We start from the raw sequence: 18,337 nt of genomic DNA, 5'->3' as shown, positions 1-18,337 counted from the left end.
ACAAGCTATCCAAGGTCTTTAAAACTCACATTTGCAGCTTTTGTTATGGCTGGTTTAGTTACACTGGCCAATGTGCTTCTGGGTATTCAGGAGACCTGTGTTTAAAAAAGCCACACACATACACGGTAGTTTAGGCTGGGATATTTCAAAGGACCTTGAGGAAGTTTGAAATTCAGTGGCATTTGAATTCCCAAGGGAATCAGGTGCCTAAAACCCTTAGATTCCCTTGAAATTCCAAATTGAAAGACAGTCTTAACAGTTTAGCACAACTGTGAACATGCAGGAGAGGGGATGGGAGGCTAAAGAGGAAATGATGATCTGTAATAAAACAGCAAGACTGCCTTCATCAGTAGTAATGCTGACTATCCTCAGTTAAAAAGCTGCTGATGGTCTCTCACAAATAGCATTCTGTTTCAGAAGCTATGATTTGAAGAGTGAGAGCTGTGGGTCAAAAATGCCACTGATGACAGAAAATTAGGAGATGAAGAACACTTGAGTAACTTTAAGTAGGGTATGTATGATTACAGCAATAAAAATTCTATCCTATTCCTGTACAGTTTATCATCTAGAATAACATGGTTTTAAACAAAACAAAAAAACAAAAACAAAAAAACCTACCAAAATGATCATAAATTGTATGGTACGCATAAGCTTTAGAAACACTCCTGACAGAAGTCTGCATAGGCAATTGACCCAACAAGTAACATGCTACTTATTTTTGTACTTTAGTGACCAAAACGTTCCTGCTGTTTCTTCAGCAAAACAGTTTCACCTTTTTGCTATGCTCCAAGTGGCTCGATATCATATTTCTTTGCCAGGGTCACATATATGGCTGAATTGTTTCTCACAAAATCTCTATACATTCTTGCCTGAAGCTAGATTCAATATCCTTAATCAAAATATTACAAGATCTTGTGCATATACAATTCACAGGTGTATTTTATATATATATATAAACTAGGGATTTTCAAAAAAAGTCACAGTATTTTGAAATATATCAAGAGTAGTCTGATTATAGTGGATTTTTCCTCTTATGTTGTTTGATTTTATAGTATGAGGATTACAAATGCATGCACACACTGTGTTCCTTTTACTGCCAGCATCCTGACCCCACTATGTTCTACAGCAGCCTGTCACATATTGTTCCTGTTTATACACAGATATTTGGAGCAGGGATTCTTGTCTTTTGTAATAATAATGTAATAATTATTTTATTTTGTTTGTACAGCACTACGCGCACTAATGTATTAAGAGAGATCTCACAAGGACAGCAAGAAATGATTGAACTGAAAACATGAAACCAATGAATTCAAATGTTATGTGTGAAAGTGTATAACTAGTCTCATTATACAACTATTTTTTTTTTTGCTAGCACCTCTATGATTGTTGTATCAATAAACTCAATTTCCAGTGTCTATCAGGGTTTGTTTGTTTGTTAGTTTTTTAAGAAAAACTGGTACAAAGTCTTTGGTCTTAGTTTTTACTAAGGGGAAACTTCTTCAATGGCTTCAGTTGAGTAAAATCTGAGTAAGGCCCACTGGATCCTACTCACTATTCATATCTATAAATTAATCTGCATGCGTAACATTGGTTCACATTTTTTAAACATTTGTCTTGAATTATACAAATAATTTATTTTTTAGAATATAATCTAAAGCCCACTAAAGCCAATGGAAAGAGTATCACTGAGAACAATGGGCTTTGGGAAAGTCCCTTATTGTCTCTTCAGTTTTCAAACAGAACATGGTTAGATGAGATTATATAAGTTTTTTTCAAATTCTACAGGCAGCCACTAGGTGAACTAGTCAGTCAATTGGAACTCAAGTGTTGGCAATGTGTATATGATGCACAGCATGGATATCAGACCCATCCTCTACTCTTTACACAGGTTTTCCAGAGAATCTTAAATTAAATTCAATGTCTCAGTCCTTAGCCTCAAGGCACTTCATGATCTGGACTCGGGATAGCTAAAAAAGACAGTCTAAAGCTCCAGGGCGAAGACCTTGGACAACAAGTTTACGCCTCTGGTAAAATGGAACTCCCTGCAAGAAGGGTAAAACTTATCTGTCCAGGAGACAAAACTTGCCTAGGGTGCTGGTCTGAAACCATGCAATGAACTCCTGAAGAAACTGAGGACCATCACAAAACTCACCACCTTCGGCTCTTAGTGCAAGGTGCATGTCTCTGACTTTGCCTTTTCTAACACACACATAACAGCATGTCTATTAAAAAACAAAAACATACATGTGGGGGGTGCCCACCCCACACAAGACGTGAGGGGAGAGAAAGGGCCACTTAACACGCTGACAGGCTGCACTTGCGAGAGGGTGAGGGCTGATAAGAATTTAATTGATGATGGAGGCCAGCTGGGCAAGGGGCAGGCTAAGCAACCAGAAGCAGAGAGAGACCACTCTGCCTCCAAATTGATTGTCATTGAGCTCTGCATGACCCCCCACACTTCCTCCAGCCCCTCACCCTGTGACCTCACGTGATCCCAAACTGTTCTTCATTACCCTCTGTATAACCCCCCCACAAGTTCCAGCCTTGACGTCTCTGACCTGGAGAGATACCACTGCTCCAAATTTATCCTCAGTCATTTAGCCATGGCCACCCTTGGTACCTCCGGCCCTGCTCTCTGTGTCCCCATGCGACCCTTCTACCTCATTGACTTCTGAATGACACGTAGCACTTCCAGCACGTCTCTCTGTGACCTAGTGTGAACCCACTGCCTCTAAATTATTATTCAATACCCACTTTACCTCCATTACTTCCAGTCTTACACTCTGTGACCCCAGTTTCTCCAAATTGATTCTCACTGACCTCTGCATAACCCCCCAGTACCACCAACAGCCCTGCTCTCTGTGACCTCGTATGAACCCGTGCCTCCAAACTGATCCTCATTAACCTGTGCATGACCCCGATGAGATAGTCTTGATCTCTGTGACCTCGAGTGACCCCACTCCATGAAAATGATCCTCATTGACTTGTGGATAAACCCAACTAGTACCATCTTTGATCTCCTTGACCTCAATACAGCCCACCTCAAAAATTGATCCTCATTATCCCCACTACTTCCAGCTTTGCATCCCATGATCCAGTATGCCCCCATTATCTGCAAATTGTTCCTCCTTGTCCTCTGCATGACCTCAGATGAGCTAAACTCTTAATCTCTGTGACCTCGAGTGACCCCACGCCAGTAAATTCATCTTCATTGACCTGTGAATGAACCCAACTACTTCCAAGCTTGATCTACTGACATGAAGTCATTCTGTCCTCAAAAACTGATCTTCATTGTGCTCTGTATGGCCCTCCCTCAACTTCCAGTTTTGCACCCCAGCTGACCCCATCTGACGCCACTGTCTGTAAATTGTTCCTCATTGACCTCTGCATGACCCCCAGTGTCACTGCCCTTTTCTCTGTACCCCCAGATGACCCCTTTGCCTCCAAATTTCTTCTCATTGACCTTGCATGACCCCAAGCCACGAGTCATCCTGCTCTGTGTGCCCTCTTGTGACCCCACTGCCTCCAAATTGTTCCTCATTGACCTCTGCATGACCCCCGATGAGCTAAAGTCCTCATCTCTGTGACCTCATGTGACCCCACTCAACCAAATTGATCATCATTGAGCTGTGAATTACCCCAAATATTTCCATCCTTGATCTCCCTGACTTCAAGTCACCCCGTCCTCAAAAATAGATCCTCATTACGCTCTGTATGATCCCCTCCCCCACTACTTCCAGCTTTGCACTCCATGACCCCATGTGACCCTACTGTCTGCAAATTGTTTCTCAATGATCTCTGCATGACCCCCCCCCCCAGTGTCACTGCCCTATTCTCTGTGTCCCCAGATGACCCCTGTGCCTCCAAATTTGTCTTCATTAACCTTTGTATTACTGAAACCACCCTGCTCTGTGTGACCTCTTGTGACTCCACTGCCTCCAAATTGTTCCACATTGTCCTCTGCATGACCCTAGATTAGGTAAAGTGTTGATCTCTGTGACCTCCACCAAATTGATCCTCAGTCACCTGTGGGTGACCCCAACCAGTTCCATCCTTGATCTCCGTGACCTTGCGTCACCCCCAGTCCTCCAAATTGATCCTCAGTGATATGCTCATGGCCTACCCAGCAATTCCAGTCCTTCTCTCTGCTACGACATGTGACCCCTCTGCCTCCAAATTGATTCTCAGACCTCTGCATGACTCCCCCAGTCATGTACTGAATGACCTCATGTGACCCCACTACCATCAAATTGTTCCTCATTGATCTTCTCAAGACCCTTACTTCCTCAAGCATTGTTGTCTATAACCTTGTATGAACCCCCCATTCCTCCATATTGATCCTCCTTGACCTCTGCATGACCCTTACCACTTCTTGCCCTGTTCTCTGTGATGTCGTGTGATCCCACTTCCTCCAAATTGTTACTCATTACCCTCTTTATGACACCCCACCACTTCCACTCTTACATTCTGTGATCTTGTATGACTCCCTACCTCCAAACTGGTCCTCATTGATCTGTGCAAGAGCACCACCTCCTCCAGCCTTGATCTCTGTGACCTCGAGTGAACCCTCTCCTCCAGATTTATGCTCAGTTACTTATCCATGACCCCCTCTGTTCCTCCAACCGTGCGCTCTGTGACCCCATGTGACTCCACTGTCTCCAAATTGATCAGTTACCTCTGCATGGTTCCCATTACCTTTTGCCTGCAGCCCCGCTCTCTTTGACCTTGTGTCATCTCTCTGCCTCCAAATTGGGTCTCGCTGACCCCCCACTGTCTTCAGCCCTGTTCTCTGTGACCTTGTGTTACCCTTCTGTATCCAAATTTATCCTCAGTGACCTCTCCATGACCCCAACTACATCCAGCCTTGATCTCATGTTGCACCTCTGTCTCCCAATGTATCCTCAGTTATTTCTCTATGACCGCCACTACCTGTAGCCCTTCTCTCTGTGACATTGTGTGCCACATCTGCCTCTATATTTATCCTCAATGACTGCTGTATGGCCCTCAGTTTCTGCAGCCTCGCTCTCCATGACCCGATATGACCCTCTGGGCCTCCAAATGTATCCTCAAGGACTTGTCCATGACCCCCCTACTACCTCCAACACTGCTTTCTGTGACCCTAGTGCCTTTAAATTTATCATCAGTGACCACTGTTGACCCCTGCTACTTCCATGACCTCCTTTCTCCCTCATTCACTTGATTAATTGCCAATTTCTGCCAAGCTTTGTATCAGTGACCCCTGTTCCCTCTGGTAATCCCTGTTCCCTCTAGACTTACCCTCATTTTCTCCAGCCCTGCCATCATAACCCAGGTGTACTAACCAAAAACAAGAGAGCGAGGCAACACAAGGACAAGTGCCTACTCCAGCTCCTGAGAAGCTGCATTTGATCCTGGCAGTGGCTCCCTTATTTCAGGCCTTGTAAGGTACTTGCTCTTTTACCTGACCTTTGCCGGGGAGGGAAGGGGGGGCAAAAAAGTGGGAGTGAGACTGGATGACCACCCCCTTAAGCCCTGATAGCAGTGAATGAAGAACTCAGGCATCACTTGTCCTACTTTTTGCATGCAAAGCAATGGCTCTATCATGTGAACTTATACCCTTAACTGGAGACAATCCCTGCCTTGCCCATGCCATGCCATGGGCCACAAAATTCCCTTGTCAGCCTGTTTCTCCTTTCCCAAACATCCATGGCAGGCATTCTGGCTGTGGGCTGGTTAGAGTGTGGTACTAATAATGCCAGGGGTGTGGGTTCAACTCCCTGTGGTAGTCACTTGGTGACTACGGTCCTATGGAAGGGTGATTTTTGCTCTTTTGCCTGACTGCAATGAGGAGTGGAGGCAAAAAGAGGGAAGGATGTGGGCTGGCTGCCTTGCAGGGTGGGGGGGAACATCCTTGGCCCACTATCTGGAGGGCACAGGCATCAATCCACCTACTTCTCACATGTAAAGCAAGCACTTCACTGCATTAGCTAATTTCCTCCCTTTTGACTGACCTTCCTTGTGTCAGGATGACAGAGGGAGGGCTCTGGGGTCTTTAGCAAAGCAGAACAGAGCAACAAGAAAGGGCTGGCCCCTGCAACAGAGCCAGCTGGAGAATGCAGGCATTGAGCCTGCTGCCTCTCACAAGTAAAGCGAGTGCTTAACCACTGGAGCTAATTCCCCAGGCTCTCACCCGGAGACCAATGTTGCATGGCAGACAAGGCCCAGAGCCAAGCAGTTTTCAACCCCACTATGGTTCACTTCTTGGGAGGCTAACTGGGGAGAAAGGTTACTGGAATTGCTCAGCCCCCTACCTGACAACACCTTCTAAAATAGACAGAACAAAGGGCCTGCAGCCCACCCTGACAACCTCCTGTCTTAGCTCAGGGGGCTGGACTAGATTACCTGCTGAGTCCCTTCCAGACCCCTACATTTCTATGACTCTGACTTTATAAACATGCATTGCTGAAATATGATGGAGTGACACTGATGAATGGAAGCCCATCATACTTGGGTATACTGTAGTCAGAAAGACAGATTAAGTCACAGAGGTGGGGGTTCTACATCTGAAACTAGAGACTATATGTAGAACTCTATCTTCTCAGAGAGAACAGTAGCATTATGTCAACAGGCACGTGGAGGTGGTGCTCCTTCTGAGCAAATTGTCAGCCTACATTTGTGTCAGTGCACCCTGACATAAGCAAGCTCTGAGTAAATTCTCTCAGTAATTCCCCTCTGCTTTTTCTAGCTCATTTCCCAGTGAGGTGATAAACTGAGGGGAGAGCAAACAGCAGCCCCCTGATCAATATGCTTATGTGAGACTTTATCTTATTACAATCTCTCTACCCGTTTGGGGAATGGGGGGAAAGGGGACACAAAATTTGAAATAGTTAACTTTACTTTTGATCCTGACACATTTGCGCAAAGTTTGCAGTAGAGATCACAAGAGAACATACAAAGCAAGAAGCAATTAGAAAACTAGTTTCATACATTTATTAAAACATTACATTAAGAGGTCAACATTCAGTTTTAATGGGAAACCCATGCTAACAAAAGGGTTACTCTTTTCACCCGATTAATGTCTTCTCAGATTACATCTTTGTTTCAGTAGAAGTTCTCAGAGCATCTCACTCAAGTTATGTACAATCCACTTGCAGTTTGGTTGGTACTTGCTCTGAACCAAATTCTGGATTCCAGAAAGAGGCAGAGGAGCCTTGATTAAAAAGCAACTAGAAGAAGGCAAACAATGGAGCTGAGGAGCACACCAGGGGAGTTTCCCCGAGAGCGATTGTAATTACTTGGTAGAGTGGTCTATTTAGTTAATTTTAAATAAATTGAAAGTGGACCCATCTCCAGGATAAATTCCTTCCTACCTGCTCTCCACTTTCACACTCCTCAAAGCCATGGACGGATGTTTAAATTCTTAGTCCAAAACAAAAATGATTCCTAAATCTCTATTCAGATATTTCCAGATTTAGATAGGCCCAATTTATACATCTCTGGAAGCAAAGATTGTAAAATCAACAGGCAAAAACAAATTTGATTAATGCGAAGGAGTCACACAGGTGATTCTGGAGGAGAAGCGCTGTGCTGATCACACCCCACTCCTCATCATTCAGGAGCTTCAGACAACAGGATGCTGCAGAGACTGAAACAGAAAATGGAAGAATTGACATGTTTGCCAAACAATGCTCCACCCATATCAAGATGTACTTCGTACACATGAATAATGCCCTAGATATCAAGAGAGAGCAATCATCCATAAGCTGACATTGGATATCTTTACAACAAACCCATTCTCCTCCTTCAATTATTTTCACAATTCCATTTTGTTGGCTATGCAACACAAACTGACTGCAGAGACAGAGAAGTAAAACTTTTCCAGAGAATAAGGATAATTTCTCCTAAATCTTCATGTATTCTGTATTTCCAAATTTTCAGATTTAAGTGCCTAAAGTTAGGCAACAAAATTTGGATTAATGAAAATGAGAAAAGATTTTTTTTTAATTGTGTCCTACAGCTGAGGATAACAATATATTTCAGGGCCTGGATAGGACTACTGAAATGCTTTAGTCAGGAGCATTAACTGGCCATTGTGACTTAAACAAAATCTTTTTTTTTTTTTTAATAAATAGAAACAAAGAGGGACTGTGTGCACTCTGTAAAGTGGAAGAAAATGAATCACCTTTTATGGGTATGTAAGGGATTTGATAAAGAAAGGGAAAAGCTTTTTGAGGCATTCAAACATCTTAACAGAATGCAATTTTTGTTATCTTGCTAATAGCACTCGGTGAAATGGAATATTATTAAAATTAAAAATATCATTATTTGAAAGACACAAGACAGAGTGAAAGAGTATAAACAGCTAAGTATTGAAGAATTATAATTGGTGGCGGCTATAGACTATTCAGTCAAGTCTGCTTTGCCGTAAAAAGGACAAAGAAGGGGGCTGTGGTACAAGAGGCCTGCAGTCACTCTCAGGGCTTAGAAAAAGAAAGGAGAAAACCAGGGGGAGAGTAGAAACCCTGAGATCCTGGCTCTGAGGGAAGGGCACCCAGATGAGGGTGAAGAAGGAGCCTGATAGAGGCAAAGTGGGAAGCAGCCCAGGAAACAGCAACAAACAGTGCAGACCTTGGCTGCCAGTTGTAGGGTCCCTGGGATGGAACCTGGAGAGGTGGATAGTCCAGGTTCCACTGGGGAAGTGGCACGGTCTGGGCAGTGGAACAGAAGACAGCTTGATACAGATCGTACTAGGAGACTGATATCTGGAAGATATACTGACCTGGCCAGAGGGTCAAGCCAAGAAGAGTGAACACCACTGAGTGATGAAGAGGGTATAACCTGACTTCAGAGAGACAGAGCAAGACCATGGGGCAAGAAACTGATGGAGAGGGCATGAGATAGTTTGTGAGCCAATCCCCAAATATGGCCACAAGGTTGGGGCACTGCAGTGATTAGACAACCCAATGACAAAACCTCCAAAACAAAAAAAGTCAAAAGCCAAACATAACCCTACCCCCCAAAATGTTACCAAAACAAGACACTCCACTGCAAACACTTCTCTCCTAGAGAGACGAGGAGAGACCAATATGTGACAGACGTTAGTCTTATCACTTAATGCACTACTGGAAGGTGCTCAGGTCCTAGTTAAGGAGCACAGTGTAAGAATCTGAATAGAATAGAGGCAAGTGGGCAAAGAAGGAGCTTAGAAACATTAAGCAATACATTACAGACAGTACCAGTAATGGCACAGAAAGTAGACACAAGACTTAGAAGAGTGAGTCATAACCATTAGGGACAAATGGAACCTGGAGGTTCAAACATTTTGTTTTATTCTCACACAGACAGAATTTAACACAGAAATAAAATAAATGACATCCTGCAGACAAAGTTAGGCATGCTATGGATGAAAATAAAAGTGCAATGTAAGACATAAGAGTTATTGTTTTAATTTAATAATCCTCCCATGAAATCAGGGAGAAACTCTAACTGATTCTCAACATTTATGAAGTTATAGTTTTTCAAAGAATACAGGAATAACCAAATGCACTTTTGGTATAGGTGAATAGTTTTGAAGGCCAGGAGAAACATAGTGATTATCTGGTCTGACCTCTTTTATAACAGAGGCCATAGAATTTCATCCAGTAATTCCTGAATCAAGTTCAAAACCGAGTGCCTGAATCACAGTATATATTCTACAGACATCTAATCCTGACCTGGAGATTTAAAGTGATGGAGAAGCCATATGAAGTCAATACTGGGTCTGATTAAGGCTCTGTGCATCATCAGCAGGGTTTTTTTCTCTAACCCTACCCCCAATTAGTCCCAGCAACACTTTTAAGCAGGTTAATCCTTCCTGTATATTCATCTTTCACATAGTTTATATGATCTTCCCAAATTAATTTAGTATCAATTATTATCACTAAGAGTTTGAACCTTTTAAATCTTAACCTTGTTAAGTTGATCTAGTTACCCTCACTATTAAAAACCTGTTTCTTATTTTCAGTTTGAAATGTTAGTCCTTCAATAGAGGTGACCTCTCCCCCTCACAAAACCTAGCACTGTACATTTTGTTTTAGGCAATCACAAATAAATGAAACTAAAAATATGATCCAATTAATGAAACCAAATTAAAGTGTGCAACAAAAATCAATGAGCATATAATAACATATAGCTTTTTAGATTTTGTTTCCCTCTGATTTCCAGTGTCTTCTAGAGTTAGAATTTGATGGTTTGCAAAAGATTCCCAATTAAATAATGAGCACATTAGTAACTGCAATAATCACCATCCACATCATGCTGCCCCAAACTTTAGTATGCTCCTTTGCTGAACTCTGACTTGAATAAGAGGAAAAAAATCTGACCCCGTTTGCAGCTCCAGAAGTTTTAAGGGATTTGCCTTAAATCCAAAGTAGTTTATATTATTTCATTTGGTTTAATACTTCAAGATCTGCGTTTTCAAAAGCTTGTGTAGGTGCCAAGCTTTTTGAGATTTAGGTATGACACCCAAAAATTAAAAGAACATTAAGTTGCAAAGTCAAACACACAAAGGTTAAGAAATGCCAAAAATAAGGTTGCTTGAACAGCTTTAATCTGGCCCCCTATGCAAATGAATTATGATACAATTTTTTCTGGTGTTTCAGAGAGACAGACAAGTTAGCTTCAGAGAGGGAAGTTAGCAAAATTATCTTTTTTTCCCACAGCAGGGAAAAAAGAGCAGTTGGAACTATCAGAATGGTAAAAAAAAACAACCTAGAAAGTTGAAATTTTAAGAGAAGAGCCAAAGAAGTTGCCACTGTATGGGAGAAAACTGTAGGACAGACACCGAGTTGGGAGTGGTGAAGGGGAAGTGAGAGGAAGATTGCAAAGCTGATTAATGGCATGGAAATGACAGATAATTTGTAGCATTGAGTTATCCAAAGCTTGCAAACAGGGAAGAGATGGAGTGATGCAAGTAAACGGAAACCTATCCTGTCTCCCATTTTCATAGACACAGTATGAATGAAAAAAGCCTCTTGTTGTCCTGCACTGAATCCTGCCAAAGCTACAGTAAAGCAATACTGTATTTGGAGTTGGGGTTTCCTGAAGGAACATTCACATAAAGAGCAACAAGAATGTAGGATTAAATAAGTTAAAATATCAAACTATTTTGATTGCACAGGGTTTTATGTCATTCCGTGAGTTATCAGTGAGCAACACCTCACTGAAGTTTGTGGAAAGCAGTTACAGCGTTTTCATATGCACTTCAATTAATATAATCAAAATGAAAACTTAGGTTTGAAAGGAAAAAAAGTAATAAAATACAAAACCTCTCTGGGCTCAATTCCAACTTTTCATTTATTTATATTAATAAATGACTCAGAAAAATATACACCATTCACCCAGGTCCCTTAGGGTTCTTCATATGATAATTCTTTAACTAAACCTGCACTTCCCATTCATTTTGTTGTTAATTGGGAAAAAACAAACGAACATACCAGTGATGTTTTCATGGCAAAGAGGATCTGGGACAAAGAATATAGGAATATTCATCTTGCAGACCTATACACCCAAGAGTAATCCTTACTCATTTTGTCACCTAATAAAGCTGATAAAATACAACCAGCCAAGACTAAACAGAATTGTAAGTGTTCACTGATCTGTTGGCAATCTTTGGTCACTGCACAATTACATAGTGTTAACAGGGCATGTAGCAGAAGCAGGTTGTGATGTTCCTCCCCCTCCAATTTGGACTGGTATGTAGCTGTGTCACCCAATTCCTCACTCCTGTGCCACGACTTACTCCCCTTGGCTGTGTAAACCACCCACTCCTGGGTCAGCCCACGCCCAGCCTTCTGTGAATAGTCAGTCCCTGGCCCAGTAAAGGAGTGCTTCTGGCCAACCACTCATGGGATGGACTCCCAGCAGACACTCTCAGCCCCAGATGCAACCCTGGGAACTGCCATCATGCAGGGTTCAGTGTGTTACACTGCACCCTGCAAGCAAATTTACATTTTTCCATCAATTTATCAAAGAAATTGATATGCAGCAGCTCTGTCACTCCAAGCAAAGTCTTTACACACACTCAATCCATATGCACTCTTTTAGATAAAACAAACAAATAAGTTTATTGACTACAGCAAGATTTTAAGTGAATATATGTCAGATTAATATAAATCAAGAGATTAATAATGCATCAAGAAATTGGTCACAATCAACTAAAAGGTAACTTGCATCCTACCCGAAGATTAATACTTAGTAACTTTTCAGTCTGTGATGTTAAGCATACCCACAGATGCCTCTAGCAACCAGGCCTTCCCCCGTGTACGTAGTTGCCAGTCCTTGATGTTGCTTAGAAGATGGATTCCAGGGGACAGCCCTGAGACAAAGATGCCTCTTTCTTTAAACAAGTTTCCTCGACCCTCTGGGGTTAGGTGATTGGCCATGTCCAGCAATGGGCATATTTCTTCCACTTGAGCCAAAGTGCTCAAAGGTGCTTAAACCAGTCCATTGTTCCTGTATGCATGCCTCTGCAGGGAATAGAACCTCAGATCAGTGTTTGTCTGCATCTATTCAAGCCATGTGATACACACATTTGGGGATATGACAGAGTTTCATATCTGTACATATGTATGACATGCTACCATAACTACCATGCTACCATAACAATAATGTTCAGTATGTCATGAGCATTCCAAAAACACTTTACATGACATACTTTGCATTAGACAATACACAGTTACACTACAAGGGTGAACAAGAATGATACACAAATCACACTATATGGGTGTACATTGGGTACAGCGTGTCATACAGGTTAAGGATCAACCATTGTACATCACATGACACTTTTGTTCTATATGGATAATGACATCTATTCTTTTTAGAAGATGCTTGTCTGATGTAATTTATTTTCTTCTGGATATGTCACTATAATGGCAATATCAGTAAGGAAGGCTTAAGGAAGAAAAACATGGTGGCAAGAAAGTGACATTACCTCACCCCCAGAAAAAGAACACACTTGCGCTCTCATGTTACTATTCAACATGTTTACTGTTTTAAAATGTTGCCTCCCTGTAGTGAGGGGGTGTGGCCTTCCTCAGAGAGGGGTAGGGAGGAACCCTCACCCATTCCCCGGTGGGTGGATCCAGGACAACCCCTCCCACCCCATTGGAAGCAGAGGGGTGGGACAGGAACTGGAATTATAAAAGCCAGGCCCTATAGCTCAGTTTGGTTGGAGCTGCTGGAGACCACTACAGAGCCAAAGACCTGGAGGAACTGCTGGTCACCCAGGATGCTGCAGTGACCATTAGCTGTGTAGCTGGGGGAGATGGCTGATGACCCGGAGACCCAGGTACCCCATGTAGGGAGGGTAAACAGTAGCCCAGGGACAGCTGACCATGGTCTGGAGGTGTTGCTGCCTGAATCCAGGTTGGTGTGTTTTGGTTGGACCCCTGCTGACCCAATGGCAGAACCACTTGCCATTGTTAGGGCCCTGATGGAGTTGGATAGGCCTGGATCCCCTACCTCCTGCTGCCTGCCCCATCCCTGGTGTGGAAGCCTTCCCACCTTAGGTCAGAAGTCCTGATTGCCAGCTCTGAGCTGCATGAGGGTCAGAGCCACTGATGCTAATTCCCCTTTGAGCCTTGTACTTAGAGGCACAATAGCAAGGGGCTGTGACCTCCCTCTGGACAGGAAGGGTTGACTCTGACCTCCTACACCCCCTCACTGTTTGTTTTCAGATACACTAAGCCTTTTTTTTTCTTGACATGCTCTTATAAATTGCTGTATACTTTTTTTATTCATAAAACATTTGTTTTCTTAATTCTAATCAATATAATTTGCTGTTTAGAATGGTTTGAGACTCATTTTATTGACTATTAATAAGGAAGCAAAAAGGTAAACAAAAATCTTACTCTGTTATACTCTGACAACCCCACTGGAATAATTGGCCCTTTAAGATAAAGTCAATACTAAAGTTGGATTTGTTGAGGACATAAGTAAGAACAAAGAAATAATACCAAAAGCCTATTTGCGTGAAAGTTTGCAATCAAACAAAACACCAACATGGTTGAACCAACAGCTGATGAATGATAGTGAGCACCATTCTTTTAGTATTCAGGCAGCTCTCTTAAATAAGCAGCCAACTTTATTGTAAAGAAAATAATTCAGTGGTCTTGTCACAAGGTACAAACTGTAATAAATCTCCACTTTGGACATCCTATTCTAGAATCAGCAGCACTACAAATATAAATTGGAAATGTCACTGAAAGTTTTAATGATAATCTGTCAATTGTACTAAAAGATTCTCATTCATAACATGAAGTAGCTGTTTAGTCTATTTCCTATCTAAATACAGTATGATTGAAAGTTACAATTGAAAATCTGCTGCGGAGAGGGTAATGTAGGTAAGTGTTCTAAGAAGTCAGACTTTTATGGCTCCTTTGTCAATTGCTAGTATACTTCAGTTATGTGGTTGTTATATACAAGCAGACAGATTCAGTAGTAGAGCTGATTGAAAAAACAGAATCTGTTCTACAGAAAATCCCAGTTTCTACTTTCCTCATCGCAAATCAGGACAAGTTGAAACGTTCAAATTTTTCACACAACAATCAATTCAGACATTTCTGTTTTGAAAGTCAATGTTTTGTTTCAACATTTTTGATCAAAATGAAGTTAACATTTCTGAATTGAAACTTTTCATTTTTTGTCAGCTTGAAACAAAAATTTGCCTGGTGGATCAATGCTGATCTCTGCATCTTCCTGAACTGAGCTGCCTGACAGGAGTTGAACCTCTGGGTCCCTTATGCCTTCATTTTTCCATGCGGCACTATGATATCTGTCTCTGGCTTAGGTGTAATTGTGCATCATACAAGATGCAACCTGTTTGGGGACCTTTGCCCAAAAGCAGACAATAGTGGAATGAGGCATGTGAGCTCAAGAGGTCTCATTAATGTTACATTGACTCAAATAGTTCATTTAGATTTTAACAGAAAAATAGAAAACAATTGCAAAACTGAAATTTTCCCATTAGAAAATTAATGGAACATGTGGTTTTCACAATAAAGTCAAACATTTGGATGAAAAATTCTTGACATCTCTAGTCAAACAGACAGATCTATCAATTGCTAATTCTTTACTGTACAAGTACTAGGACCACATCTAGAATATTGTATATAATCCTGAGCACCTAAATATAAATTTAGATACAGTTCAGAGAATTATTTAGAAGTTTGAGGGGTCTGACTTAGGAGGAAAGATTTGAAGAACTACTGGCAAGTAATGAAATGAATGCAACTATCAACATATGTAAACACCAAGGAGAAAATTGTTTAGGGTGATCCAAGGAAGTAGGATCCAAGGAAGCAGGATGCTCTTAATTGGGGAGGGGTTCTACTGGTACTTTGATGATGGCAAAACTCTCACTGCCTTCAAATGGAGCAAAGATTACACCGCATCTGAAATATTGGCTTGTGGTGTTCCAAGAAGAAGAAAGGGGGAGGGGGGAAACCAGAAACAGCCTCATAATTTAAATAATTAAATGGTAGAGAGGAAAAATACTCTAATATTTTGTCAGGAACAGTTTGCTGGGCCAGATTCTAGTATGTTTGCTCACACTGAGTAGTAACTTGCTCCATAAATAGTTCCATTGACTGAAATAAGGATAGTCTAAGTATGGTACTAGTCAATGTAAATAAGAGTATCCAAATTTGGACCTATGATTCTTAAGCAGCAAAATATTAAACCTCCACAGTATGGCACAAACTGAACTAAGTTGGAAAAGGCTTAATTAAAGCCCTATTCTCCCATATAGAAGCAAGTATTTTGTATAAGAAAGGAATGAAGATGGTTTTCAAGTTGGGTAGAATCCTGTGAACTCTTCAATGCTACCGCCCAATAGTCCTCCTTCCTCTCAATCCCAGACACTAAAGGCTGAGAATTCTAGCTACTAGCTATCCAGATCCAATGAAACAAAGTGACTTCCTTGTGGATGTTACTTTGACTTTGTAGCAACCTTCATGGAACTTGGACAGAGGAACACAGGTTACAGGAGACAAGAGTTTAGAGGAGACACCAGGAAGCCAGTTTGCATGTACGATTGAAGTGAAAGCCGCAGCTCCTGCGTAAATAATTCTCTTAATAGTTAGTTTAGCTTTAGAAACATGGAGTACTCACATTACCCAGAATGCAGTACATGAGACAGCCTGCATACTATTTCTTGATTCTCACCCTCTTGACTAACATGGCTAGAGTAGGAGCTATGCTACTAAGTACTTGCTTAACTGGGGGGTGCCTCTAGAAATTCCTTCAGGGGATAAGGGGTTTCCCACTGTGCAAAGCATGTAATAGCAGGCAGCAGTTTGTTTTATTTATGAAGAATTTCTGCAAGTCTTACTGTTAATGTTTTTGTAGTCATGAATGACTTTGATATGCCTTAATACATAGACAATCCATGGAGACCAAAATACAGTGAATGTTTGCAAAATAATTATGAAGTCAACAGAAGTTTGGGTGAAATGTTAGAAATGTGTAAACAACAAGATGACAAATCCTAATGAGAACATATGGTTTTCTTTAACTCTTGGCTGTCAAAATTAATATAATCTTCTACAAGGGAATTATTATTAAAATAGAGCAATAAAAACAGTTGGCTCCTGCATTGATACCCCAGGGCCTATGAACAGAATTTTTCTGTCCTCTCTCAACCCTCAGAGCCCCCATTTCTTGTCCTTTCCAACTTCCTCAATCACTCCTGCATCTTCCTTTCCCAGCCTCCCCCTTTCCTTATTCATCTCCAGTCTTCACTTCTATCGTCACCTCCATAGAGCAGGTAAGAAAACTTGTCTTCTGGCCAGTCTCATGAGACATATAACCTTGAAACACCCAAAATCACTGTAAGAAGTCATCAAACTGTACCTGGTAAGGGATTGAAATGATCTAATTGTTAATTTTGGGTTTGATCATTCAAGGTGCTTAGCACTCTGTCCTTGCTCCAGCACTTACTTTTAACCATAAGCACTTAAGTAGCCCCATTAATTTAAATGTAAGCATGTGCTTAAGTACTTTGCTGGATCAAGGTCAGGTTGCTGTGCACATTGCTCATGAAGGGCTTTATTTGGCAAATTGATCTTTTCTCTCACGTCTGACATTCTATAAAGTGCCTCAAACTGAACCCTTTGTACTCTAGAGGTTCAGCAATGAATAACTTCCTGCACTTGTGTGCTGAAAATAAGGTTGTGGACACTATTATTTAATTGGACTATTGGGGATATTACCACAAACAGGAACATTTGAGTAAGTCAAACTACTTGTATGTGTTAAGACTGGTCAAAAGGCAAGTCATTGACTTTGATAACCTTAATTTCAGGAGAGAGGAAATCAAACCATATGAAGGCTGATTCATTCACAAACTGAAGTCTCATACAAGAATAGCTGTTGAGAAAAACTTTTTAAAGAGAATATTTCTCATTTTCTTCCTTGCCTGGAATAGAAACCGAACTCATTACTTGAGGACATCCCAGCTCCTTTGGGTTATCAGATCACCCAGCTTGACGAAAGCACTCTTGTGCTTGGGTACCTCACAGGAAGTGTGATGTTTTCTTTCCAAGCTGTACTTTGCCACACTTATCCAAATCTTTATCATGGAGGTTGAATTATTGTGGTATGCTCTACAATGAAACTGCACTTTCATTTCATTCAGAAATTTCAGCAAGTGCAGAATAAGACTCACTGTTCATATGATAATCAGTTTAATAAAAGCATGTTACACCTATGCCTTCTGACATACATGGAAATCAGTGGGAAGCTAGGGTAAGGTTTAGGTGCTGGTTGTAACTTTTAAAGCCATAAATGATTTGGATGCTGATATTTAGATTGGAACTCTCTCCCTGTGCTTTTGTAGGCATTCCTAGTTATCCTGTGGTGCTCAAACTAACATCTCCATTTTTTAAACAATGGCTACCAGAAGGATATTTTCAGAGGGGGCATTGGCTTTCAAACTCATTTTCCACCCTGGCTCACCGGAACCCACACTGGGGACATTATAGAGACATGATCTCTCTTTATGAATCTGAGGGATAAATCTGTGTGAGAGAGAGGAGTTATTTAAGGTAAGCACCAGTATGGAAACAAGAGCAAATTGATAAATACTGGCTATTGACAAGGTTAGGCTTGAAATTAAACAAAGGTTTCTCTCCATCAGTGGAGTGAAGTTCAGAAACAACAGGGGCAAAAAACCTAACTGGTTTCAAGATTGATCTTGATAAATTTTTGGAGGGGGGGTGGAGGAGAATGTATGATGAGATGGGCCACATGCCATTGTGGGCAAACTGCTACTGATGTTAGCAAATATCCCCCATGGACAGGGATGAGATGCTAGCTG

General features: G+C 41.4%; 1 long non-coding RNA gene across 1 annotated transcript in view; it reads right to left on the bottom strand.

The window, feature by feature from the left end:
* Positions 1-6,946: 6,946 nt before the first annotated feature.
* Positions 6,947-18,337, bottom strand: part of LOC137160203 (uncharacterized) — a 43,112-nt gene continuing 31,721 nt past the window's right edge. The window contains exon 3 of the long non-coding RNA XR_010921803.1: positions 6,947-7,624. This is a non-coding gene — a long non-coding RNA (uncharacterized lncRNA). The remainder of the gene's footprint in view (positions 7,625-18,337) is intronic.

Source organism: Emydura macquarii, unplaced genomic scaffold (assembly GCF_026122565.2).
Source record: "Emydura macquarii macquarii isolate MOO-44397 ecotype Brisbane River unplaced genomic scaffold, CSIRO-AGI_Emac_v2 contig_2171, whole genome shotgun sequence".
NCBI classification, from domain to species: Eukaryota; Metazoa; Chordata; order Testudines; family Chelidae; genus Emydura; species Emydura macquarii.
The sequence above is the reverse complement of the archived record's forward strand: the minus strand, read 5'-3'. Positions and strand labels throughout refer to the sequence as shown.